Genomic DNA, 27256 nt, shown 5'->3' with positions numbered 1-27256 from the left:
TTCTGTCCCTCATTTTTCTCTCTTTATTCCCCTCTCTCTAAACATAAATAAATAAAATCTTTTTAAAAAGAAATGGAATTATTACGTTAAAAGATGAACAAAATAGTTATTTCCAATTTGCTTCTTAAACTATAGCTCCATCAGCAATTGTACAATAACTAGACTGCCATAAGCCCTGCATTATCCATTTTTTGTTGTTAATTTAAGAGGTAGTTATGTTTTGCTTGTAGGCCTCACTGACTTCAATCAATCAATTCTGACATATAGAACTTGAGATCTGGAACTTTATCTTCTGATCTGGTGATTTTTCATTCAGTAGACACAAAGGTAAGACATTAAGAGTAAAATAGTAGATCATAACCTGGTTTGAAAGTCCAGTTTGAAATTCTGAATGGAATATGTTGTCAGTAAGCACTATATATTCTTATGAGAGTGATTTTTAACTTGCAGAGAATAAAGCTGAAACCTGAAGAAAATGAGTAACTTTCCTAAAATTATATAGTTAATTTTTCACCACACTATACTGAGCTGACTGGTTAGAAGTTATGGTCTTCCTACAATGGGGATACTTCCTTACCATTCCTTTAAATCAAATCAAAGTGTGTTATTATTAATTCTATAGTTTTGATATCTTATTTTCAATGCACCCTTTTTCATATTCTCTATACTCAATAATATCAACTAACTACAATTTTCATCACATTGTGGCTTAAGGAGCATTACCTAATTTTTTTCATGCCCTAGGAATGACCACATTACTTGGTCAATGGAAACAGTGATAGAGACTTTCTTCAGGCTGGCACAGTGTGAGAACACTTGCCAGGCACTCACAACACATACCTGCTCTTTAGCCCATCACCACAACCGCAGACAACTGTTGTTCAGCCTGATTCAGTGCTAGGAAAGCCAACACATGTTTAACACTTGGTCTCCATGACTAAAGTCAGCCATCTTACCCATCAGAAATGCAAGTTCCCACTCTTAGCCTCCAGGCCCGTAATCTGCATTTAAATTGCCTGATGATTACTCTGCTCAGTTTATTTTGCCCACTCTTATAAACATTTGCCAATCATTGCATCCCTATGCAAAAATAGGCCCTGGGATGGGTCATTCATTGTGTGTCCAAACACTAGACAAATCTGTCAAACAAATTCACATTTTCACTATTGGCATATTCTTACCTCAGCCTGGAACAATTAGCTTTCCCTAGTTTTTGTTAAACAGGAATATGTCCATATATATTCTATTCTTATTCTCCTTTTGATAGAGCAATTTCTTTGGCCACAGAAAGATGAGTTTCACAATTCATCAGATAAAAGATTCTCAGCCCCTCTCCCACAATAACTGGACTGCAGCACTGTTTAGTTAGTAAAAGCCTTGGCTATATTAAATGCATCCTTTCTTTGTAGCCCTGACAGTCTACGCACTTCCAGGAACATGGGTTGATTTTTTTGTGCACAAAAAGTGGATGATGAGGCCTTTAACACACATTTCTGAATGGTGAGTGTACACTGCGCTGTAACACATAATGCATTTTCTCAAGGACTGTTTGGTATTTTACAAACAAGGACTGAGGGTATTTGGTAAAGGACTTACAGAAAGCTAAAATAACCAACCTGAGGTCAAACAGGCAGTTCCTGGCCAATTTTGTTCAGAACCTTGACCTTCTAACTCTGTCTTTTGATTTAACATTTGTAGAATCTTTTTTTTATCTAGCTAGGAAAGAAAAAGCTTTCTTTAATAGATATTTCAGAATGAACTGTTACCTTTTACTTATCTTGATATATAAACCCTTGACTGTCAATGTTAAGCAAGAGAAGTACAAGGGAATAAATTCAGTTATAATGAAACAGCATCTGAAAACACCACAAAAATGCAGACCATTTTAAACCTGGAAAAGTGAACTTCTTAATGGATTATATGATTTAGAATGTTATTTTTGAAATTAGTTATTTGAATCATAAAACATATTTTTCCATTGAAAGTATGTATATTTGCTGGCTATGCTCTTATGAGAAAATGAACAAAAAAGCCTATAAAATGCATAATGGACTTAAACAATGGTAATAATAGCATTTCTTCAACTACATATCACATCGTTTCCATTTAAGTAAACATCTCAAGCTACAGACTTTCCTAGCCTTGGATGTTATGGGGAGAGTATATGGTTGAGGTATATGGTCACACAGGGAGCAGTAGTTGTACACAGTGTCAGAGATCAGGCATAACCTAAAAACTATATTGTGCATCAGATTGTTATAAGCCAAATATAGTGTTAAATTATATAATTTATCTCCACGAAGATAGCATTAAATTTATTTAGCTGTTAAATGAAGATTCATGCTAATATATATGAAAAGGATTAGAAGTAGCAATTACAATAATTATTGATAATAATTTACTATTATATTCCATGGTATTGATATATATACATACATAGCACATTGTGTCATGAATAATTTTGATGTTTTCCCTCAGCTCATGTTAACTTTGCAGATATGGATTTAGAAAATATCTTGTATACCTCTAAGATAAGCCAGACAGTTATTTATGAAGCTTCAATTCATTGTTCCACCTGTAATATTCTTCAGTAGGTAGATGATTATGTACCAATTAAAATAATGATTTTAGAGAATTAAAGAAAAGAAAGACATAACTTATTGCTAAACAATTGGTAAGAAATGGAAGAAATCAGTCCATATGGAAAATAATTTAAATATGAAATATATTTTCCTTTAGAATCAGATGTTTGATGAGAAGTTTTCTGTTTGCCTTTTAATGGCTGAGAAGACTTTTTGGTGAACTCATGAACAGTAATAGATTTCAGTGACTGAGCCTCCTATTTATAAGAAAAAAAAACAAGTAGATAAAGGAAATCAGAGTCACGCTAATATCTGATATATAATCATAGGTTTTGAGTGTGACAATCACCTCAATCACCTTTATCATCCATGAGTTGAAAAGACATTTAATAAGGACAAAAGTCATTTTTCTCCTAAGTTAGTTGTTAGAAATTTGAACTGTGTAATTTAACAGAAACTATACTATTAAAGAGAGAGTTGGAGTAGAATATAGGAACATGTAGCTAAATTACAAAATTGGGTTAAGTTATAAAATGTATTTAAGCATGACAAATTTAAGAGCAAGGATTCTTAAATCAAAAATTATAGTAAGTTAGAAGTGAATTTTCACTTCAGTGTGATGACCAAAGGATTGAATTTGGGTATTGGGTCTGCAGAAAGGAGAAAGTTCAAATGTATGAAGAACCTAACACAAGTCTGGTGCTGTTGGGTCCTTACACATTTATTAGTTCATTTTAATTCTCATCTATCAATGTTAATATTGACTATATGACAGACATGGAAACTGAAGCTATAAGCAATTTGGAAAATTTATCTAAGATAATATACTTTATCCTTCTAATTGTACAAAACAATGCTCCACATCTCTGGTATGCACAGGACAATCCTGAATTGTTCATATGTTCTTTTAGGCATCTTGCTACTTGAAATATTTAAAGTTTATCATTTGCAAAGGTGAAAGTTCTATCTAGTAAATAGGCTTTATAGTCAAAACAAGTGCAATGTTTTGCCCTCTGACCTTGGGCAAGTTGCTCCTACTTATGGATAAAAAGTACCCTGGGCTTCAGTTTTTCATCTATAAAACGGGCATAACAGTAGAATTTTCCCATGGGGTTGTGAAGAGGGTGAAATGACCTAAGGTATGTTAGGTGCCTTGAAAAGGGATTAAAAATAGGAAATGCTTAATAAGTTATTATCGTTACTATTTTGGTTTTCTTTCTGTTATTTTATTGGTTTAAGTTATCATTTTTATAGATTAAAAATAGAGATGCTTAAATAAGACACTCATCCTACTTCCTCTTGTAAATGTTGAACCTTTCAAGAGGGAAGTTAGGACTATTACTCAAAGTGCCCAAGTGTTGTCATTGAGAGTGATTTATAAAGTGAGCCCAATCATTCTATTTCAGATTCTTACTAGGCCAGATAATCAAGAATTTGGAAATGTTTTAAATAACATTAGACAGCAAATTATGAAGTATTGTGTGGACATACTACATACATTGAGGACTAACAAGATGATCCAGTAATAATGTCATGTTTACCTGGTACTGTTAAATAGACCTGGAACATCTAAAAATTATTTTGAATTATTTTTTATTTTAATTTCCTAATGCCAAAGCTGGATCCATATGACAATATTATTCTCTCAGGGAAGCAGTTACTTTTTACCTTTTTTTTAAAGCACTTTGAAAAGCTGAAAGTAATATATGATAATGAGAAAGTATCAAGCAAGGAAATAATAGGTTTCCCTATATGGGAAAGTTTAAACACTATAAACATGTAGAAAAATAACAGTAAATATGTGACCATTATTCCTGAAGTCTTGTTGAAAAGTAAAAGGCTTCAAATAAGATTATCTATATGTTTTCAGAATATCCTTACAAGCTAGGATATCTTAGGATACCTGAGAAAAATGAGATGGTAGTTTTCTGTGATTAAATCCCTGATCTGTCTACTCATTGAGCAGACACACCAAGGGAGAACCCACTGACTCTCTATCTTTACTTTTTCTCTTGATGTCAAATACTTGTTTCTAATTATGAACATAAAAAGGAAGGGAAGATAAGAGAATTGAAGCAGATTGGTCAGAATATGCACAAGGTATTTTTAAATGTTTTATTTAAATGTAGCAAAATTTGTGATATATATTAACTTTAAAAAAATTAGACTTCTGGTCAAGATGGAGGTATTGGTAAACATGGCTCACCTCCTTGCACAACCATAGCAAAAATTACAAGTAAATCACAAAACAACTGTCACCTAGAACCATCAGAAAATTGAGCTGTATAGAAGTCTGATTACCAAGGAATTAAAGAAGTCACATTCATCCAGACAAGTAGGGGGGGAGCAGAGAAACAGAGATGCTCAATAGGTAGTCCCATACCCCCATGTGGTAGATAAAATTTGGGAGGGATACCTTAGGAGCAAGGGGTCCCAGACCCACAGCAAACGACCCAGCCCAGGGTTCCAGCACCAAGAAGATAAGTCCCCATAACTTCTGGCTATTCAAACAAGTGGGTGTTGGGTGGCAGAAGAAACTGCAGTATTCTCAGGTGTCTCCTCTTAAAGGGTCCCACAACAGTCGTAGGACTTATGTAAACTCATTCCTTCTGGGCTCCAGTAACAAGGGCAGCAGCTGGAGGGGTACCAGTGGCTTATGGGGAGATACTGAAGTGTCTAGCATCAAGGACAGTGCCTAGGACCAGTTTCTTCCAGGATAAACTCCAGAGGCTAGGCAGCAGCATTGTCCACTTTCTGAGCTGTCCTCCACACGAGCCACAAGAGTGGTAACATCAAATCAAAGACTCCACCAACCTGGTTCACACAGGCTGCCCTGTCTCCTGACAGTTACCTAGGGTTCCATCCCATCTAACTTACCAGTGCACTTTTCTACAGTTGGCCATACTACTAAGGAAGGGAGTCAAAACAGCTCTACCTAATACTTAGAAACACACACAGGGAGGCTGCCAAAATGAGGAAACAAAGAAATAGGGCCCAAACGAAAGAACAGAACAAAACTCCACGAAAAAAAAAAATGGAGATAAGCAATCTATAAGTTGCAGAGTTCAAAATACTGGTTATTAGTGTGCTCTAGGAATTCATTGGGTGCTTCAACAGAATTTAAAAAAACAGGCAGAAATGAAAGTTACAGTAAGTGAAATAAAGGAAAATTTACAGGAAACCAACAGTGGAGTGGATGAAACCAAGAATCAAATCGATGATTTAGCACATAAGGAAGAAAAAACATTCAATCAGAACAAGAAGAAAAATCCAAATAAACAACAACAGGGTAAGGAGATTCTGGGACAATTTCAAACATAATAACATTCAAATCAAAGGGGTGCTGGAAGGAGAAGGAAAAGAGCAAGAAATTGAAAACTTATTTGAAAAAATAATAAAAGAAAACTCTCCTAATTTTGTGAGGAAAACAGACATACAAGTTCAGGAAGCACAGAGAGTCCCAAATAAGATGAACACAAAGAGGACCACACCAAAACACATTATAATTAAAATGCCAAATGTTAAAGATAAAGAAAGAATCTTAAAAGCAGCAAGACAAAAGCATCTGTTAGCTACAGGAGAGTTCCCATAAAGTTGTTAGCTGATGTCTTAAAAGAAACTGCAGGCTGCAAGGAATTGGCATGAAATATTCAACATCATGAAAAACAGAGACCTACAGCCAAGATTGCTGTACCCAGCAAAGCTATTATTTAGAATTGAAGTGCAGATAAAGAGCTTCCCAGACAAGAGAAAACTAAAGTTCATCATCATCAAATTATTATTGTATGAAATGTTAAAGGGGTTTATTTAAGAAAAAGAAGAGCAAACTATGAACAATAAAATTGCAAAAATTACATAATTACCAACAATTGAAACTAAAAAACAAACTAAGCAAACAAGAACAGAGACAGAATCATGGATACAGAGAGCATTTTGATGGTTGCCAGATGCAAAGGGTTGTGGGGCAATGGGGAAGAGGTGAGGGGATTAAGAAGTACAAATAGTTAGTTACAGAATTGCCCTGGGGTTGTAAAGTACAGTATAGGGAATGGAGTAGCCAAAAAAACTTACAGACATGACCCATGGACTTGAACAATGATGTGGGGATTGCCTAAGGGAGTAAGGAGTGATGGTTGGAGGGAGGCAAAGGTGGAAAAATTGGGACAACTGTACTAGCAGAATCAATAAAATATATTAAAATTAAAGTCATGTTCTTTTGATTTTTATTCAACAACAACCAAAAAAACCTAAATTGTTCATCTCTTATAAGGATAATATAAGAGAAGTAATGACTTGGGAGTAGGAGGTATTTAAAACAAAAAAAAAAAAGTAAATATTTTTTCTGCTTTCATGACATGAAGGAGGTGAAAAGCATGAATGTAAGACAGCTGTTCAGATTTAAGTACAACTTTAGACAATGTGTTATTATAAAGAACATTTAGACATTGGAGTTGTAGTTGTTAGGTATGATTACAAATCCAATGTTTTTTTTAATTAATGATTTAAACAGTTCTGAAAAATAATTTTGGCAATTCTTAAGAACCTGAGTGATGAAAATTAGGATGAGCAGGCAGATATTTTCAATAATCATTTCTGTGAAAAAGATAATCAACTTAAGAAATCTAAAAAGCAACAAAATGTAACAGTTCTGCAGTAGAAGCAAACAGCTTTGCTGAGAGATGTTATCACAAGCCCCACCCTGTAGCACCTCCAGAGAGCTACTCACTTGCTTGACACATAAAGAGATTAAAAAATGCTCCACATAGGCATCCTAAAAGTTCATATAAAAAGCATACAGAATTTATAGCTAATTTTTAACATCATTTTTTCTGGAATGTTTTCATTGATTACTAAAGATAATCCATCTGCCTCTTTCTTGGAAGAAATACTCGCGTGCTCATTACAGCCCAGCTGAGGGGAGCAGAGACTATCTCATCGTTAAGCTTTTATTGCGTTGATAAGATGTGTTGCATACTTCTGAACAACTGAATGAATTCCATGTGATTTTTCCTCTGCCCACAGTACTGCTAGAAGTAGTAGCATTGTCCCCATTGTAAGTGAAAAATCAAGCTTAAATTTAAAGAGGTCAAGAAATGTTTACAGTGCAGAAGGACCAGAACTGGTTTCCAAACCCCATTTTGCTGACTCTGGAGTCTGAACACTGTGGAAGAGTACCTCTGCTCTATAAACTAACATTGGTAAACTGAGAAATCATCTTGCAAAGCTATTATGCATGGAAGTGTTTAATGCTATGATTATAATGTACTACTTGTGTGTGAGTGACACATAGTAGGAATCCATACAATGCTAGTTTCCTCACTATTTCCCTCATAATTGGTAAAAACATATCTTATTTTTAAAGGAGCAAGAGAAGGCTACACATGGAATCTGTTTGAAGAATGCACTTCATTTCTTTTGTAAACATATTTACAGTATTGGGCATCATTTGGTAGGAAAATGCACTCCTCCTACTGATGCTTATGGAAATTCTACAACAGCATAGACTATGCACACATAATGGTAATTTTAGAGTGGAAACATATCAATCACTATTTGTAGATATATTTTGTAAGACATAATGTGCTATACTGTCTCCAAGGAATGTGTTTGTTCTGAAAGGAAATAAAATGCAAGTCTACAATAAATGGGACTGAATATATCACCACTGTATTTCACCTTGCCCTCAAATGCCTTGCAAAACTGGGCTTTGACATTTATAAATTTCACAACTCTGAGCCATTTAGAATCTTGACGCTTATTCCCAAAGTTTCTTCTTTTGCACAACTGAAACCAGGTTCTTGTTTTCTTAGTATAACTTACCTTCAGTTTCCATCATCCCCGTATTTTAACTTGGAGTCACGCCAAATCAGATTATTAATTTTTTCCCTCCAATTACTCTATTCAAACATTGGAAAATATATAAATTGTCACCTATGTGTAACACCACTCTCAGAGTCCATGTCATGAGACTAACTGATCCTGAGATCTTTTTTGGCTTCTATAGTAAAACTAAATCTCGGAAAACAGCCATGATATATCTGTCTTGTATCAAATCCTGCACTAGAGAATGTGGTGATACAAATGTAGACAACAATAAATACCTCTCCAGCTCCAGTGAGATAGTAACTTCAATGAAATATTCATTCATTGCCTTTTGTACTTCAAAGTTTTTAGAAGAGATTTCAAATACCTCATTCTTCACAGCTGCTTCATGTAATAGATGGAATAGATATTATATTCACATTTACCCATGAGGAAACTAAGACTCTAAGACAATAAGCAAACTGTCTATGGTTATAGACCTGAAGAGGACAGATGGTTTCAAGTTGAGAATTTCTGATTCATATTCCAGGGTGGCTCTTTTTACCCCACTATTAAGTCTAAGTTTAAAGAAAAAACTGAAGAGAGGTCCCTTATAAATTATTGGGGAAACTATAAGTACAATATTTTCAAGGGGTCAAAATATACAGAGAAATCTTGGAGTCATTCTTGGTTTAGCAATACAGGTTTTTCCTACAACTGTCAAAGTTCTCTTCTGCTGAGAGTACATTCGGGAAGAATATTTTTTAAGAATATCAAAAACTTAAAAATTTTGAGTAGTAAAGGGAAATTTGCCTAACTAGCTATTAAACTACATTATAAAATTACCAATTATTTGTTTAAAAAGATGCTACTGGTACAAGATGAAACGGTTCAAGAACAAATCCAAATATATCAAACAATTTAATATGTTCCCAAGGAAACAGAGGTAGAAGAGTTAATTACTCAAATATTGATATTAGAAAAATTATCCCCCCTTTTTACCCATCTTACAACAGACAATGAAATATATTACAAATGGGTTAAATAATTAACTGCGTATAAGATATAGATGTGGGCGTCGAGCAAACTGAGGCTGCTGACTGAGCACCGCTGCCACAGGAGGCCGCTCGGCTCGGGGTGGTAATCACGTGGACCGAGCTGGGCATGGCACACCCTCCTGGCTGAGCAGCGTTAGCACTTGCAACAAGTTTCTGGTTGAGGAAGAATTTTTAAAATAAGAAACTAATGTAAAAATTACAAAAAAGAGGTGAATAGATTTGACCACCTAAACACATTTGAATATTATACATCAAACATCACAGAATTAAATGACAAACAAGAACTGGTAAAAACCTTTGCAACAAAAATGATAATCTCATAGGGTTTATCTATGAAATACATGTATGTAATGATATCAAATTTAACTTTACAACACCCAGACCCTACCTAACAACACCATTCATTACTTGTATAAGTTACAGGAACATGAAAAATTAGAACAAAACAATTAGAAAATGTAAAATAGCACAACCAAAATATAAACAGGCATTCTTAAATTTTTTGTACTAGGTCCACATTAGCAGTCTGGTGACTGAATAATGCTTTCAAATTCTAAAAATAAAATTCCAAAATTTTAAAGGAAACCAATTATATTCAAATGTTAAAATAACATAATATAATAACAAAGGTGTTTCTTTATTAAAGCATTAAATACCAAAATATAGCAGCAGGTTTAATTACTACCATAATTTCAAAGTCATGATCAGTATGAACTAAAACTTCAGATACTGCCACAATTGTAGTATGATACAAAAAATACCTGTCACAGGTATTGCTAATATTAGCTTGTTGCCTACATTCCTAATAGAAGGAAATGCTAACCTGGAGTAAAAACATTAGTGAAAATGATTTTCCCATTTCAAGTTCGCAGACCCCCTGAATTCCACCTGTGGACACTGTAGAGATCCATGGACCTTGAGGGAAGAACTGAACTGTCCCAATAGAAGTGCCCTTGTTGTTTGTGTCATGTCCCTGCATGGGAAGGCAGAAGAGTAGGGTCAGGCACCAGCTGAAGAAGACCCCAGGATGTGATCCAGGGACCAGCTGAAGGAGGCTTGGCACATTTGGCTTCCACAGTTTCCAACACTGTTCCTGTCTTAGCAGCCAAAAGGGGAGATGAGTGTGGAGAACTATGATGAGAATTTTATGGCCCAGGCCTGGACATGGTCTAGTACAATGTGAGTAGACATTATAAAATGAGAATTGTTGTGGAAATAAATTGTGTAAAAAAATATTTGGGGGAGAAAACCATCAAGATGAATCAAGTGTTTTAAAATTGTTCAGACTCCTTGATTCATTCATTTAATTTCAGGGAAATTTTCTTAAGAATGTAATACAAACTGAAGGGAAAATTGTGCACAAATTTTTCATAGCAACACTAATTTAAGTAAAAATATTATTTATTAAGTAGAAGAGCTGTATAAATATAAATGATGAAAATAAATTAACATTTTCAATGAAATTGAGGTACATCCATATGATAGACTATTATGTTTATAAGTTGGAATAAATAATAGCTAATACGTTCTTGAATGCTTATGTATGCTAGGAATTGCGCCAATCATTTTCCATGCCTTAAACCCTCACAACCTCTCCAAGAGATATTTCCTTAATCCCATTTCAAGTGTGAAAAAACTGAATATCAGCAAGGCTAAGTGGTTTGCTGAGGGCTATGCAGCTATGGTTTAGTCTCTGCTGGTTGCTCACCTAAAATCTATTCTCCTTTCTTTCTTACTAACAGAACTCCAATTTTGTTTGGGATTGCAATGTGCTCGGCTAAAAATATGCTCAGTTGGTCACCAGGCTAACACAATTTAGGCTGGCCATGTGCCTAATGATAGCCAATACTATTTAAGCAGAAATTGCCACTCTAAAGAAAGGCTCAACTGGAATGAACCTTTCCAGCCTGATTGCCTTTATCTTTTCCTTCTTCTTCTCTCAGCTGAGCCTGAGAAGCCTGTATGTTAGCAATCAACTGTAAGGAAGGCTGAAAACCACAAGCTAAGAATGGTAGGATAGGAGGCAAGGAGGAGTCTGGACCTTGATGGATTCTTGAGGACTGCACCAGCCCATGTTTGCCTAAGACCCTTAACTTTGATTAAGTCACAGAAGTTAGATTTTTATTAAGTGCAGACAAACACAATTCTTTCTGATTTTGCCATTCGGTGGCAAAATCAAGATTTAAGTGCAGATCTAGTGGACTCAAAGGCCTCTTACACACATATGCTGATTTTGCACCCTTCCTCTGGTGTTCATGTTAAAAGCAGGATAATGGTTTCTGTAGTGTACAATTGTGTATGCAGTATGGTATTAGCTATGTTAATATGCACAGAAAGAATACTGGAAGAGACCAAAATTTTAATAATGGTTATCTCTGGGTGGCAGGATTATGAGGGTTAATTTTTAAAATAACTTTATAAGAAAATTTTATTATTATAAATATAATACTTGCTTATTGTGGAGAATTTGCAATTTAAAGGACAAAACAAATGAAAAGGAAAATGTACAAACTTACAATTTTCTCTATATATTTAATTGTATATACTATTTTGTATCCTGCTGTTTTTACTTACTATTATAACCATTGCTGATTGTCATGAAATATTTTAGAAATGCCATGTTAATGGCTGCCTATTATTCTAGCATGCGAATTAATACAAAGTGTTTACACATTTTTCATTTCTTTAAAATTTTAATTAGCTTGAAATTAGTTTTCAAAAGAAAATCTTTTATCCATTTTATTGATGGTTTGTTCACTTAACATAAATTCTTGGAAATAGGACTTCTGAGAATCTTTGTTGTTACTATTGACCTTCTTAATAGGTTCTTTAAAATATTGCATAAAAATACTTGTACCAGGTGTGTGTAAGGAGGGAGTTCCATTATTTGGAGGGTTTAAGAGAGCCTCAAGCCTTTATTCACCTCCAGCTGATTACTTTCACGCAACTGGTTAAATGGATTTTCAGAGTATGTTATTCCATGTTAATTAAAATATCCCTTGCAAAACAGTGAGGGAATTACTGCTTGAACAACAACAAAAAAAGACCTACAATTTATACAAAAGGGAATCTTAGAAAAATGACAGAGCTGAAATTTCTTCTGCTTATAATAGGAGTTCTTTGTCAGCCATGTTATAAGTAAATACCCAGATGACATATAGATGGAGCAAGAAGGAGTTAAAGATAGAAACTCAAAAGATGGATACTGAAATAAAGATTTACATCCACTATCATTAACAGCTAAGCTTTAAATATACATATGTACATATACACACACATACATATACACATGCATATATATTTCTAAGTAGCCAGTGATGGTGAAAGATATATGAATATAAATAAGTATTTCCACATTGAGTTTGTATTTTCAGACTGTTTCAATTAATGAGGTGCATGCATGGTCAAAAGCACAGGGAGCAGTTTTTTAAATTAAGTAATTTATATTACTGGTTCTATTTTTAAGATAGTAATTTCATTTAAAAAATAAAGGACTTTCAGTGACCTCAAAATAATTACTTTCTCAAAAAACTTGAGTCCTGAGTCCATAGTACATGTTCAATGTGTGTGTGTGTTAAAGTGAGCTGATATTTAATATGGCCAATATAGGCAATACATATTTCCATTTATCTACATTATTGACAACTTCACCATGTTTTCCTTATTTTTCCTTCAGCTGCATAGAATTGGATTTCTCATAACCAATTGTTCATAATGTGTTCTCATCATCAGTCTGGTGTGGCCTGCGTGTTAATTATTATTAAATTAGTTATTTAAAATAGTATAATAAACACCTATAAACCCACCATCAAAAACAATAGCTAGCAACTTGATATATGATAGCTAGCAATCTCATATATGATTTTCCCCAAAACCCTTTTCTTTGCTACCTCATGATTTTATTCCCATCAAGTTGTCAATAGACTTTTAATATTATGTTTTATAAATAGTATCTACGTGTTTGCAAATAAATTTTGAAAACCATTTTCTAATCTTCGCATTAGTTTTCAAGTAAGAATTTTTGTTGCTTCAAATGGGAACGGTATTTTCTCTGTCCTAGATCCTAATCTAATGGCATATTTGAAATCTAATTCAAGTAAATAGTTATGAAAATATTGAACAGGTTCCCGTGGCTTTGTAATGCAAACATATCAAACTGATACGTCCTTTCAGATCTAGCAAATATCTGTCACGAATCCTCTCATTAGCTCTAAGGCAACAGAAGTCAAAGGGGCTTAAAACAATAATAGGCTTGTTTTAATTAAGGTTAGTAAATATTTTGAAGCATTTGCATAGGAGGTATGAGTTTGGTATAGGTGGTGGTGGTGGTGGTGGAGATTCAAAACTACTGGGTTAGTGGCTTCTCTCTAAGGAGTGTAAATTCTAAGAAACAGCCTAGAAACAGATCCATATACATATGGAGATTATTATTTAATAATAAAAATTATTAGGATAATGTTTATATGTAAAAAAATTGCCTCTATATCTTACACCAGTCACATAAAACTAATGGAGGAGAGTCATCTGTCACAAATAAATGTATTTCTAGATAACAGGATACAAATTCTGGATATTTAATAAAAACAAAGTAAAGAAAAGCAGTTATAATTCTGAATTGTGGGTATTGTTAGAGTTCATGAAACACATGGCATTTGAGATGGCCATGAAAGCAGAGCAGACTTAAAATAGGATGAAAAGTTGGAGACAGAAATATAGACGTTGTTCCAAAAGGTTATTTTCAAGCAAGGTGATCAGTTTGTCCTGGTTTGTTTGGTACTTTCCAGTTTTAGCACTGATGGTCCCATGTCAGGAAAAGGGCAAATCAGGATAGTTGGTCACCTAGAGAACAAAGCTATATTTTCCTACCATTCCTCCCAATTTTCCAAAGAAACAAACACACAGAGTTCCATAAACCCCAACCATAGATGTCAGCTTTAAGAAACTGAATTCAGCCTTTCCTTCATCTACCGCTGTCTTTGAGAAGGGAGGTTTGAGATTTCAAAGTTCCTTGTTCTTCTCAGGTATCTCCCGCAGTACTTTCCTTTAAGTCTACTTAGGCTCCCAACTCTTTCAGTGCTAAAATGTCAAATTCTGATTTTTTCTGATGACCACCTCCCAGTCTCTCACCTCTCTAACTTTATTCCTGCTTAGCATCCTGATACAGGTTTCTTATCGACTGCTTCAGTCCCTTAACTTCCTCCTGATTCTCCCAATCCATCAGCTTAATACCTGCATAATGAGTCTACCTGCATACTAATATCACACCTTTGTTGAGATAAAGCGCTTTGGAGTCAGACATCCATCTCTGCCTGTTACTATACCTATGAACCTAAACAGCACTTCTCTGAACCCGTTTCAAAGCTGGAAGATAGGAGCTAATAATCACAATTCATAGGGTTCTTGTGGGATTAATAGAGCAATTGTGAAATATTGTTTTTAAAAGGGAGCAAGTTTCAGAATTATATGCATAGAATGATCACACTTTTGTGTAAAAACATAATATTGGGGGCAATTTTGTGTATGAATGTTTATGCGTGCTATGAAAAGAGGGGAAAGACAAACTTTTAACAATGGTTAGCTTTTACAAGGGCTATGGAAAAGGGGAGTAGTGTTAAGTAAATAATCTCCACACTCAATCTTGGAATTTTGTGACTATTATACAAGATTAGGTTATTTTGAAATTAAAATATAAATGAAATCTGAATCAAAATAAACAAACATAAAGACCTCATAGGGGAAATAAGGAAGGGAAGAATTTCCCAGCAGAACATAGTACTGTGAGCCACAGAGTAGATAATGGGATGCTGGCAGGATCCTGCACAAGTCCTGAATAGTGAGAGGCAGGGTACAGTGAGAGATGGGAATGGTAAGGTTGCGAGACGTGAGGCTGGAGAGATAGCCAGAGCTAGATAGGAGTGCCCTTCGAATGCCATCTTGTGGGAGTTGAACTTGATCTTCCAAGTAACAGAAAAGCATGGAAGTATAATAAGAATTAAAAAAGGATGGAAGATGCATTTTAGAAAGGTTCTGTATTGCAAGTTGAGGGAATGGGAAAGACTGTGGATTTGAATAGGAAATTAGAAACTCTTCTAATAGTCACAAAAATTGATGACAAGGCCTGGGATATCAGTTAAGACCAAACAATACCTCTCTTCTTTTTATTCTGTGACTAATATTAATAGCTAGTATTTATTGAGATATTTGTTTAGAGCTAACATTTATTTAGCCAGGCTTCAGTTTGCTAAGAATTATAAATGGACCTCTCATTTATTTCTCACAATAACTCTATAAGGTAGGCACTATTAATATTTCTAATACATAAATGGAAAAACTGAGACTCAGAGTCGTTAAGATACTTGCCCAAGCCCAAGTAGGCATGATAGGTGACAAATGGTGGGTCCAGAATCTGAACATATAGCTCAGTTCCCTAGTCACACTTTCAAACAGTGTGTTATAAAGCTTACCCATTAAGTGTCCTTAGTGTTAAAGAAAAATTGCACTGGACAGAATTAAACAAGAATGGAAGAATTTATTTAAGACCTGTGCAATAGGGAAGAGAAGCTGAACTCAGTTTTACTGAAACAAAAATCAGAGGGTTTTAATGTGCTGGGGTGAAAAACAAAAAGTGCTGAAGGATGTAAGGAAGAAGATTGGTCAGTGTGATTAGCCAATCTGTGTTTGTTAATCGGGGTTTACTGACATTTGGTTCCTAACTTCCTCCCAGGTTTGGGAGGCTGAGGCACTATGTCCCTTGATGTTTACATTTCAAAGGCATGGCTCTCAAGTCTTTGATGAAGACATTCCTGGCTTTAAAATGGGCAAAAGTCTAAGAGATAATTTATATCTCAAGGGGGCAGAGAAAGAATTTAGAATCACAAGTATCTAAAGTGAATGCTCTATGAAAAGGAGGTCAGGCACCTAGAGTCAGAAAGAAGCCTGTTTTTGTTCATAAATTGTTCTGAAACATGGGATGCAAAAAAATTCAGTGTGTTGGCATTAATTCTTTAGAGAAAATCGACAGGAATGGCATGTAAGTCACTGATATGCATAATCAATTTAAAATTAAAATTGATATATGGATATGAGGTCTGTCCAGAACGTATCTAGCCATGCAATATAAAAAAATGGAAACATTTATTGAAGAAAATACAAGACACAAGAAACATTGTATAGAAAACAATGATGCTTCAGTCTCCTCCAAAGTTATGACATCTTTGAGGAAATCTGGCTCACTGGTTGTGGTTTGAATCCAGTCATTAGCACCTGCAGCACAGTGTTCTTCTGCTCTGGTAGCAGGAGCTGCAGAACGAATTTTGCCATGACACATTTCATGCCAAGATTCTGCATCAAAATCTCACACGCAGTAGTTTTTGGAATCCCCAGATCAGCTTCTGTCAGTTGTTGATCTTTGTTGACTGCAGCCCATATACATTTGACATTCTCAAGTGTTCTGCTTGTTGCAGGCCTTCTAGAGTGTGGATCCTTTTCAACAGATTCTCAACCATCTTTGAAGCATATGTGCCACACTCTTATTTGCACTACACTCATTTTATCACCCACAAAAGCCTTGTGAATCATCCAAACAGTTTCTGCAAAGGAATGTTCGAGCTTAGTGCAAAATCTGATGCAGATTCGTTGCTCTACTCGCTCAGTCATTTTTTTTATTGTTGTTCAAGTACAGTTTTCTGCCTTTTACTCCCATCTCAGCCCACCCCCCAGCCCTCCCAACCTCCCTCCCATTTCCACCCCTGCTTGTTTTTGTCCATGTGTCCTTCATACTTGTTCCTGCAAACCCTTCCCCTTTCCCCCTAAAATTCCCTCCCCTCTCCCCTCTGATCCCTATCAGCCTGTTCTCTATTTCAGTGTCTTTGGTTATATTTTGTTTGATTGTTTGTTTTGTTGATTAGGTTCCTGTTAAAGGTGAGATCATATGGTATTGTCTTTTATCACCTGGCTTATTTTGCTTAGCATAATGCTTTCCAGTTCCATCCATGCTGTCACAAAGGGTAGGAGTTCCTTCTGTCTTTCTGCTGCATAGAATTTCATTGTGTAAATGTACCATAGTTTTTGGATCCATTGATTTACTGATGGGCACCTAAGTTGCTTCCAGCACTTGGCTATTGTAAATTGTGCTGCTATGAACATCGGGGTACATAGGTTCTTTTGGATTGGTGTTTCAGGGTTCTTAGGATATAATCCTAGCAGTGGAATTGGTGGGTCAAAAGGCAGTTCCACTTTTACTTTTCTGAGAAAATTCCATACTGTTTTCCATAGTGGTTGTACTAGTCTGCAATGCCACCAACAGTGAACTAGGGTCCCCTTTTCTCCACAACCTGTCCAACACTTGTTGTTTGTTGCTTTGTTTATGATGGCCATTCTGACTGATATGAAGTGGTATCTCATTGCGGCTTTAATTTGCATCTCTCTGATTTACTCAGTCATTTTGAATGTGATGGCCACACAGTACATATGCTCACTCAATCGTGCCTACTGCTCCCACTGACTAGTACAGTGAAGTTGTTCACAGATGCACAGTCCAGTCCACTCTTCTGGGCTGCCACGTTACATCAATGTCACGCAAATCATTCCCATTATCTTAACAATGGCTGGTCTTTTCCCAGACAGACTTCATATATTAAAAAGTTAACAAACTAATATGCATTGCACAATGTGATACACGTCTTCAGATAATACGTTTAAAACAGCAGATAGTAATCAACAAGATGATTCAACAGCAACAAAGCTAATAGTCAGTAGTCATTCAATATTTATAAAGCTAAATTCTTTCTCATATACTCCTAAGAACCACCCTGGGAAGTAGGTGTAACACTTATCTTTATTTTTATGAATGAAAAAATAGGTTCTTAGAAGGTCAGAGACTGTCTGAATGGTAAGTAGGACTGCTTACCTCATTGGTGAGACCCAGTGCAAAACAGAAATGTGGGACCCCTTGTTCAATAATCATTGAGCTTCAAGAGGGACAAACAGAGCATTAAACTAAGTGCAGAATGCTTCTAAGTGCAGGGCGTTGTGTGACTGCAAAGGTCACGTGCCCCTGAAGTTAGCCCTGCCCTTAAATGTGTGCTTCCAACCTTTAGGCTCTACTTCATCTCTCCTGAATAAGTCACTAAATGGCAAGGTCCCCGGGGGCAGCCAGAGTTTTATGTAGTGATCAATTGACTTTTTTTTAATGCCTGAAAGAAAGACACTTTCTCACAGACAGGATTTGGATATTTAATCCCACCTATATCACACAGCTTCTCAGTTGGATATTAAAGTATTAGAAGACTTGAAACTCCCTACTGAGTCTCTGTCTGAAAATAGTAAATGCTGGGAACAAAGGAGGTTCTTACAATACAAAATGTAACCACAGCTAAATACTAGCCTGTGTACTGTGGCTCCTTTCACAATATATTCTAATATATATTCTGCATTTGATTAGAACTGAACTTGGATGACAGTGCAATGCTTAGATAACAAAGAACATTAGCCATACAAACAAATAAAAGAGGTTTTTTAAAAAAATTGTTAAAATAAAGGGAATGATAAATGATAGTACCGAGGCTATACTACCAAGAGAAGTATATATTTGTACTGAACTAAAAAAGCTTTTTCTCCTTGAACCATAGCATGGTTGAGGAGCATTAAACAAAGATGTTTTCTAGAGCACAATTCCATCACTCCTGGAGGTGAGTACTATCCAAAGTGACTATTATTATCACTCCATGATGCATAATTGGGACTCAGGTAACATTTCATTGTAAACAGCAGATTTCATTATAAAAGAAGTTAGTCTTCACTGTGAAAGTCCATTTTGCTTTTGATAGAGATGGAACCACTGTGAAGCTAAAGATAGACCAAATGTGACACTCAGTGTGAACAGAGGCAAAGGTTATGCATATAAGTTTTTTTTTCCTGATTTGTATGTCTCTAAGATCAGCTCCTTGAAAACTCACATAAACTCTATAATTAAAAACGTGTCATTGGAGATAGACATGAGAATATTGTCAGAATGACGCATTCACTGACATTTGTCATTTTAAATTATTTTTTAAAAAGTAGTCTTTGTTCTGAACATATTAACAAAATGCTGAGATGTCTTATTATTATGATCTTTGGCTTACATATAAATACTTTTCTTCAAAAATAAGCAACTTTCTTATGTACTATAATTTTAAAAATAACTTTATTAAGTATAATTGAAGTGCAATATACTGTACATGCTAGAAGTATACAATATAAGTTTTGAAATATGTATTCACTCATGAAAATATGACCAAAAGTAAGATAGTGAATATCTTAATTCCCTGATTTCTCGGTGCCCAACCCCATCCTAACCTGGTTCTCCAAGCAATCACTGATCATCTTTCTGTCACTATAGATTAGTTTGCATACAGTCTTGTGCCTCATTAGTGACATTTGCTCAACCATAGGCCCCATATATGACCATGGTCCTGTAAGACTATAATGGAGCTGAAAAATTAAAATCACCTAGTGACAGCATAGCCCACCACTTCAAAGGATTTTTCTAGGACAAGGAGGTTGCAAAAATCAATAAAGCTGTGGCTGAGACGGCAGACAACCTCACCCTGGGTGTGAATGAGGCCAACACTGAGGAGCACCTCGAAGTGGTTCCTGAGGAACTGACTAATGAGGAGTTGTTGGAATTGGAACAGGATCAACAGGATCACATAGCTGAAGAAAAGGCAAGGGAAAAAGGAAAATGCAGGAGAAGGAAAAATAATCCCCAAGATAATTCACAGTGAAAAGGTTAGCAGAAGCTTTTGCAGACCTCAACAAGCTCCTTAAATGTTTGAAAACATGGACCCCAACAACAAAAGCTTTTCATCAATTGAGAGGGATGTTCATGGTGCATTAACTGCTTACAAGCAAATCTATGATGAAAAAAAATAAACAAGCCGAGCAAACCACCATGAATCTATTTCTGAAAAGAGTGACACTGGAGAGCCTCAGGCAGTTCTTTCAAGGGGTGCTCCAGAAGAAGTCACTGTTGTCATAGGAGATGACAGCTCCATGCATGTGACTGCCCCTGAAACCCTTCTGGTGGAACAAGATGTGGAGGTGAGCAATAGTGATACTAATGATCCTGACCTCGTGTAGACCCAGACTAGGTGTGTTTATGTCTTAGTTTTTAACAAAAAGCTTTAAAAAACAAAAACAAAAGATCTATATGTTGTATAGAAAAAAGCTTATAGAATAAGGATATAAAGAAAAATATTTTTGTATAGCTGTACAATGTTTGTGTTTTAATCTGTTATTATAGAAGGGTCAAAAAGTTACAAACTTAAAAAGTTTATGAAGTAAAATAGTTACAGTAAGCTACGGTTAATTTATTATCGTAGAGAAATAGTTTTATACATTTAGTGCAGACTAAGTGCACAGTGTTTATAAAGCCTACAGTAGTGTCAAGTGATGGCCTAGACCGTTTTCACTCACTACTCACTTATCCAGAGCAACTCCTAGTCCCACAAGCTACTTTTATGATAACCACCCTATACAGGTGTACCGTTTTTATCTTTTTTAAAAGATTTTATTTATTTATCTTTAGAGGGGAAGGGAAGGAGAGAGGGAGAGAAACGTCAATGTGTGCTTGCTTCTCGTGCGTTTCCTGCTGGGAACTGGCCTGCAACCCAGGCATGTGCCCTGACTGGGAATCGAACCACAGTTGTTTGGTTTGCAGGCCTGTGCTCAATCCACTGAGCTACACCAGCCAGGGCTCATTTTTATCTTTTATACCATATTTTTACTGTCCCTGTCCTATGTGTAGGTGCAAAAGTATTTACCATTATGTTAAATTGCTTATGAAAGTCAGTGTGGTAGCATGCTGTACACGTTTGTAGCCTAGAAGCCATAGGCTGGAACATGCAGCCCAAGCATAGTAGTAGGCTGTACCATCTAGGTTTGTGTAAGTGCACACCATGATGTTCACACTACGAAATCACCTAGCAATGCATTTTTTAGAATTCATTCCCGTTGTTAAGCAACACAACTGTGTTTTTTTAGAATTTTATGTAAGTGGAACCCTATAGCATATACTCCTTTCACCAAGCATAATAACGTGGAGATGCATTCACACTGCAGCACCAAACTATTTACCTGGGTAGTGGAACCGTTTTACATTTCCAACCAGCAGCGAAAGCGATGGCCAGTTGTTCTGCATTTTTGCCAACAATTGTAGTAAAGTCATAAAATCTTTTTTGTAAATGCTGGTATGTTAATAGTCACACCAGATAATATTTTTTTTAATTTTATTTATTTATCTGTAGAAGGGAAGGGAAAGAGAGAGGGAGAGAAATATCAATGTATGGTTGCTTCTCATGCGACCCCTGTTGGGAACTGGCCCCTGCTGGGAACTGGCCTGCAACCCACGTATGTGCCCTGATGGGGAATCAAACTGCAATCTTTTGGTTCGCAGGCCCAATGCTCAATCCACAGACCTACACCAGCCAAGGCCAGATAATATTCTTTGATAATGAAGATATAAAGCATAATTTATTTGAAGAGGTTGGAGGGCAGAAGCTAGTTTATTTCAAAGGCATCTTGAGGAATCTGTCAGCTTTCTGTCCATTTTTCTTGTTGTTATCAATAACCACAATAAAAAAAAATCACCCCAAATTTTAAATAGATATTATTTAGTGCTAGAATCATAGCTACTATTTATGTATGAATATAAAAGTGATAAAAATGCAGCAAAACTATAGGTTATGGTCAAAAGGGAAACAAATTAGAGAAAGTACTTTTCGGGAAATAGAAATATAATTGGTGTGTTTTATTTTTTTAAGATTTTGTTTATTTATTTTTAGAGAGTGGGGAAAAGAAGGAGAAAAACATGAACGTGTGGTTGCCTCTTGCACCCTGCCCCTCCACCAATGGGGAACGCCCCAGCCCAGGCATGTGCCCTAACTGGGAATTGAATTGGTGACCCTCTGGTTTGCAGGCCAGCACTCAATCCACTAAGCCATACTAGCCGGGGCTAAAAATATGGTACTGGTGTGGTTCTAATGCATCAGCCAAGTGAGAAGTACCTATGTGTTAAGGACATTTGTAGTTAGATTAGGGTAGCATTTTTTACTCTACAATGTATTCATATTAGACTCTAAACAATCTACAATACCTAAAGTTACTAGCTGGACCAATAATTTAATTTCACTTCTATCAGAAGATGGAGTGTGCTTTTGTCAAGGAAAAAAGTAAATATTGTATCTCATTTCAAAACTTGTGGAGAAAGGGGTCAGAAATTATCTGGTGTATTTTATTCTCACTGGTTGATCTGAGAAATGCATGAATCAACTCGGGAGAAGCTCTCAGTGGACGGTATTCACAGTCTCACTCCTGCCTAAGCCTTCTTGCTCTGCAGGGTGACTGAAGGTGGCTACAGTAGCAGCATCTCTCCTCATCTTCCCTGGGTGCTGTGAGGAATGATAAATACCCACCTTACATTGTTCTAGTAATACATTAAACTGCATGATAAAATCCAATTTCTAACTTATTTCATCATATGATCTTACAGTTGGAAAAGATCTCAGTGCCTCCTGAGAAAGTCCACTTTGCTTGGAGAGTGTTTAATAGAAGATGCTTCTTTTTTTCTGAGCTGAAATTTACCTCCTATTTCTTTCAAACTAATGGGCAATCCTTACCATAAAGAAGAGACTGAAAGAAGCATGTAGAAATACCATGAAGAATATGTGTTTACTTTACTCATATAAACTCAGATACTGATTATTTTTTAAACCTCTTTTTCTTAGAAAATTCCATACTGTTTTCCACAATGGTTGTACCAGTCTGTAATCCCACCAACAGTGAACTAGGGCCCCCTTTTCCCCACAACCTCTCCAACACTTGTTTGTTGCTTTGTTAATGATGGCCATTCTGACTGGTGTAGAGTGGTATCTCATTGTGGTTTTAATTTGCATCTCTCTCATAGTTAGTGATATGAATCTGCCTTTTGACCCAGCAATTCCACTGCTAGGATTATATCCTAAGAACCCTGAAACACCAATCCAAAAGAACCTGCACCCCAATGTTCATAGCAGCACAATTTACAATAGCCAAGAGTTGAAAGCAACTTAGGTGCCCATCAGTGAATGAATGGATCCAAAAACTATGGTACATTTACACAATGAAATTCTATGCAGCAGAAAGAAAGAAGAAGCTTCTAACTGGAAAGCATTATGCCAAGTGAAATAAGGCAGGAGGTGAAAGACAAATACCATATGATCTCACCTTTAACAGGAACCTAAACAACAAAACAAGCAAGCAAAATATAACAAAAGACACTGAAATAGAGAACAGGATGACAGTGACCAGAGGGGAGAGGGGAGGGAATTTCAGGGGAAAAGGGGTAGGGTTTGCAGGAACAAGTATGAAGGACACATGGACAAAAACAAGCAGGGGTGGAAATGGGAGGGAGGTGGGGACTACTGGGTGGGTGAGCTGGGATGGGAGTAAAAGGCAGAAAACTGTACTTGAACAATAATTAAATTTAAAAAATAAAATAAAATAAAACCTCCCTTTATGTCACAAAATGTGGGTAATAATAACCACATCTTAGAATTATTTGAATGCTAAATGAAATTGTTATACTGCACAGTCCCTAACTGCTAACTACTAGTTCCAGTTGTAAGTTCCATTCTTCTCTCCAGGGAACCTGATAGCCTAGCTTAAGTTAGAAAGTTCAGGCTTTATCTCAGTGACAATATTGCCTATGCTGTTTGATCATGCTTTGTTTTTATAAGTTTTCTACATTTAGATATTTGATGAGAATGGAGTGTTAAAATTTGAGTGTTTCCAAATTTATCAGTTCCTGTTTAGTCTTTAATTTCAAAAATTGCAAAAAAAAATTGCAAAGAACACCTAAGTAAGAGATATCATGTAAAAAAATAAACCATGAATTTTACACAATGACACTAAATATTTCACCCTCCTTGCAGCTGTAGCAGGCAAGCCACAATTGTTCCAGTGCCTGTCTGTCTGTCTATCTCCAGCTGATTTACCTCCCACTGTGATCTATCACAAAAAATTCATATCCTGATAAATGGTCCCAGTCTTGTTGACTGTAGAAGAATTGAAGAAAATGAATCAAACCCAGTGAGGAAATTAGTGGATGTTTGTTTATCTGCCTAATGCAATAGTGCTTATGTGTGAAATGCCTAAGTCGCATTGCATGCCTACTGTCAGAATCTATTGACAGCATGCTTAATCACTACATTCTCAGCATTTGGTCTTGTTTTTTTTTTAAATATCTTCTATCTTTCAAGCCATTCACAAAGCTGTCAATTTTCTGATATGTACTTCTTTCCCTGCATGTCTACATTTCTGATGATTCCCAGTAAAATACAGCCAGCATCCTACTCCAAGAGTACTTTCAACTTAACATGTCTGGCTTTGTAAATTTTTAAGTTGTCAAATATTTTGTTTTTCTTACTGTAATTAAAATTGCCAGTTTCTAGGGAGCAAACTGAAAGTCAAAGTAAAAATAAAAACAGAAACATTCAACATTTGTGATTTAGAATCCAGATGATTTACACTGTTCACAAAGTAATGATTAACATAAAAACTATTTTTCTCCTTCTACCTCTTGATTACACACTTATAATAGTTAGTAGTTACCAGTAAAAATTCTCTTTAAAGGATTCTATGACTCCTTTTAATCATCAGACAGGTCATTTAGTTGAAAGGCCAATGCTTTTAAGGACAGCTGTATTTTTCAGAATGAAATGAGAACTATTTATTCAATACCTCAGTTATTGAAATTATCACTCTGAATTTCATCTACTCTGTATGTTGACTTTGAAAAAAAAACCACTGTTCAGCACACTTACCATATCAGCAAATCTTAATCCTACCTGCTCAATATTTTCTGAATTTGCCCTTTTTGACATCTCACCACTACTCCCCTCTCCCCTCTCCCCTAGTCCAGTCTACATTATTTCTCACCTGGACTACCTTCCTCATCTGTCACTCAGTCTCCCAGTTTCCACCTGAATTCTTAAATACTCTATCCTTTACTTTGCAGCCAAAAAGAACAGCTTAATATGTAAATCTAATAATATGCATTTCCCAATTAAAACTTTCCAGTTATTTACCACTCATTGCCCTTGGAGTAAAATATGAACCCTTACTTTCACTTTGTAAATCTGAAAGACCTGCCCTCTCCCTTCTGCTGGGAGCACCTTCCCTACCACTCTGCCTCCAGCCACACTGGCCTTCTGGCTGTTTCTGGAACAAACCTAACTCATTTCTAACTCAAGTCCTGGAATTCATTTCCCAGATCTCTGTGTTGCTGGCATTACTGCTTCCACATCAAAAAATAATCCTAATCCCATCATTCTCTATCCTTCTTTACTGTTTTAATTTCTTTGTAGAACTTTTCCTTCCATTATCCAGAATTATGTTATACATTTGCGTACTTGTTTATAGTCACTCTCCCAATCAGAGTAGCTCCCTGTGCTACAACCTTTGCATTACTCCCATTGCACCCACCTCACTCCTCCCCTCCACCTTAGGTTAATGCTCAGTAGGTAGAGGGTACTCAGGAAAGATCTGCTGAATGAAAGAAATGAACATCAGCATGTTGAGTAATGATACCAAATGTGTCACTGGGATCTCCACCAAAGACACTCTTCTAAAAAATGCAACAAGGGGACTTCCGCCAAGATGGAGGTGTAGGTGGAAATACCTTGCGTCCGCACACAACCAAACCTAAAAACAACAAAGTTTTAACAATAATAAATGCAACCAAACCACACAGAAAATTGACAATACGGAGTCCGAAAACAACGAAATGCTCAGCTAAACCAGTAAGAGGGGCGAAGCCTACAGCGTTGCTGGTTGGCCAAAAAGATCCCCAACCGGGGTGGTGCACAAGCAGCTGAAGGCACGGATCCCAGGTGCAGGCTAGCTACGGGCACACAGGAAAGAGGTGTGGCTGGCTGTCTGTGGTTGGTCGAGCATTTGCGTGCAGATAAACCAGTGAAGAGGCGAGCATTGAGATCACATGGCGCAGGGCGGCAGACTTGCATATTTCTACTCAGATAAATAGGTGGGGGTGAGTGGTGAGGTGGAGCGGGCAAGCAAAGAGGACCACCATTGCTCCCTCTCTGACCCTGCCCCTACATACAGCATCACAAACCAGCCACCTGGGTGGCCCTGCCCTGGTAAACAGCTAAGGCTCCGCTCCTCATATTTAACGGGAGCGAAGAGACCAAAAATGGCTCAAGAACAACTCAGAGCCCCAGAGCCGATAAATCTAAGCAAACAAGAAATAGCCAAACTTTCAGATGCACAGTTCAAAACACTGGTGATCAGGATCCTCACAGAACTGGTTGATTTTAGTCACAAATCAGAGAAACATATGAAAGCTAAACTAATTGAAATGAATGGTAATGCACTGGAAACCAATAGTAATGGAAAGGAGACTGGGACTCAAATCAAGGGAGTAGACCAGAAGGAAGGAAAAAATGACCAAACAGAAAAGAATGAAGAAACAAGAATTCAGAAAAAGGAGGAGAGGCTTAGGAACCTCCAGGACATCTTTAAACATCCCAACATTTGAATTATAGGGGTACCTGAAGGGGAAGAGGAACAGTCACGAGTGGAAACCTTATTTGAACAAATAATAAAAAAGAACTTCCCCAAAGGAAGTTCTGGCAAAGGAAATAGACTTCCAGTAAATCCAGGAAGCTCAGAGAGTCCCAAAGAAGTTGGACCCAAGAAGGAACACACCAAGGCACATCAGAATTACATTAGCCAAGATTAAAATGAAGGAGAGAATCCTAGAAGCAGCAAGAGATA

The sequence above is a fragment of the Artibeus jamaicensis genome, unplaced genomic scaffold (assembly GCF_021234435.1).
Source record: "Artibeus jamaicensis isolate MK-2021 breed Jamaican fruit bat unplaced genomic scaffold, CSHL_Jam_final contig_373, whole genome shotgun sequence".
In the NCBI taxonomy this organism is placed as follows: domain Eukaryota; kingdom Metazoa; phylum Chordata; class Mammalia; order Chiroptera; family Phyllostomidae; genus Artibeus; species Artibeus jamaicensis.
Note: the sequence above shows the minus strand (reverse complement) of the source record.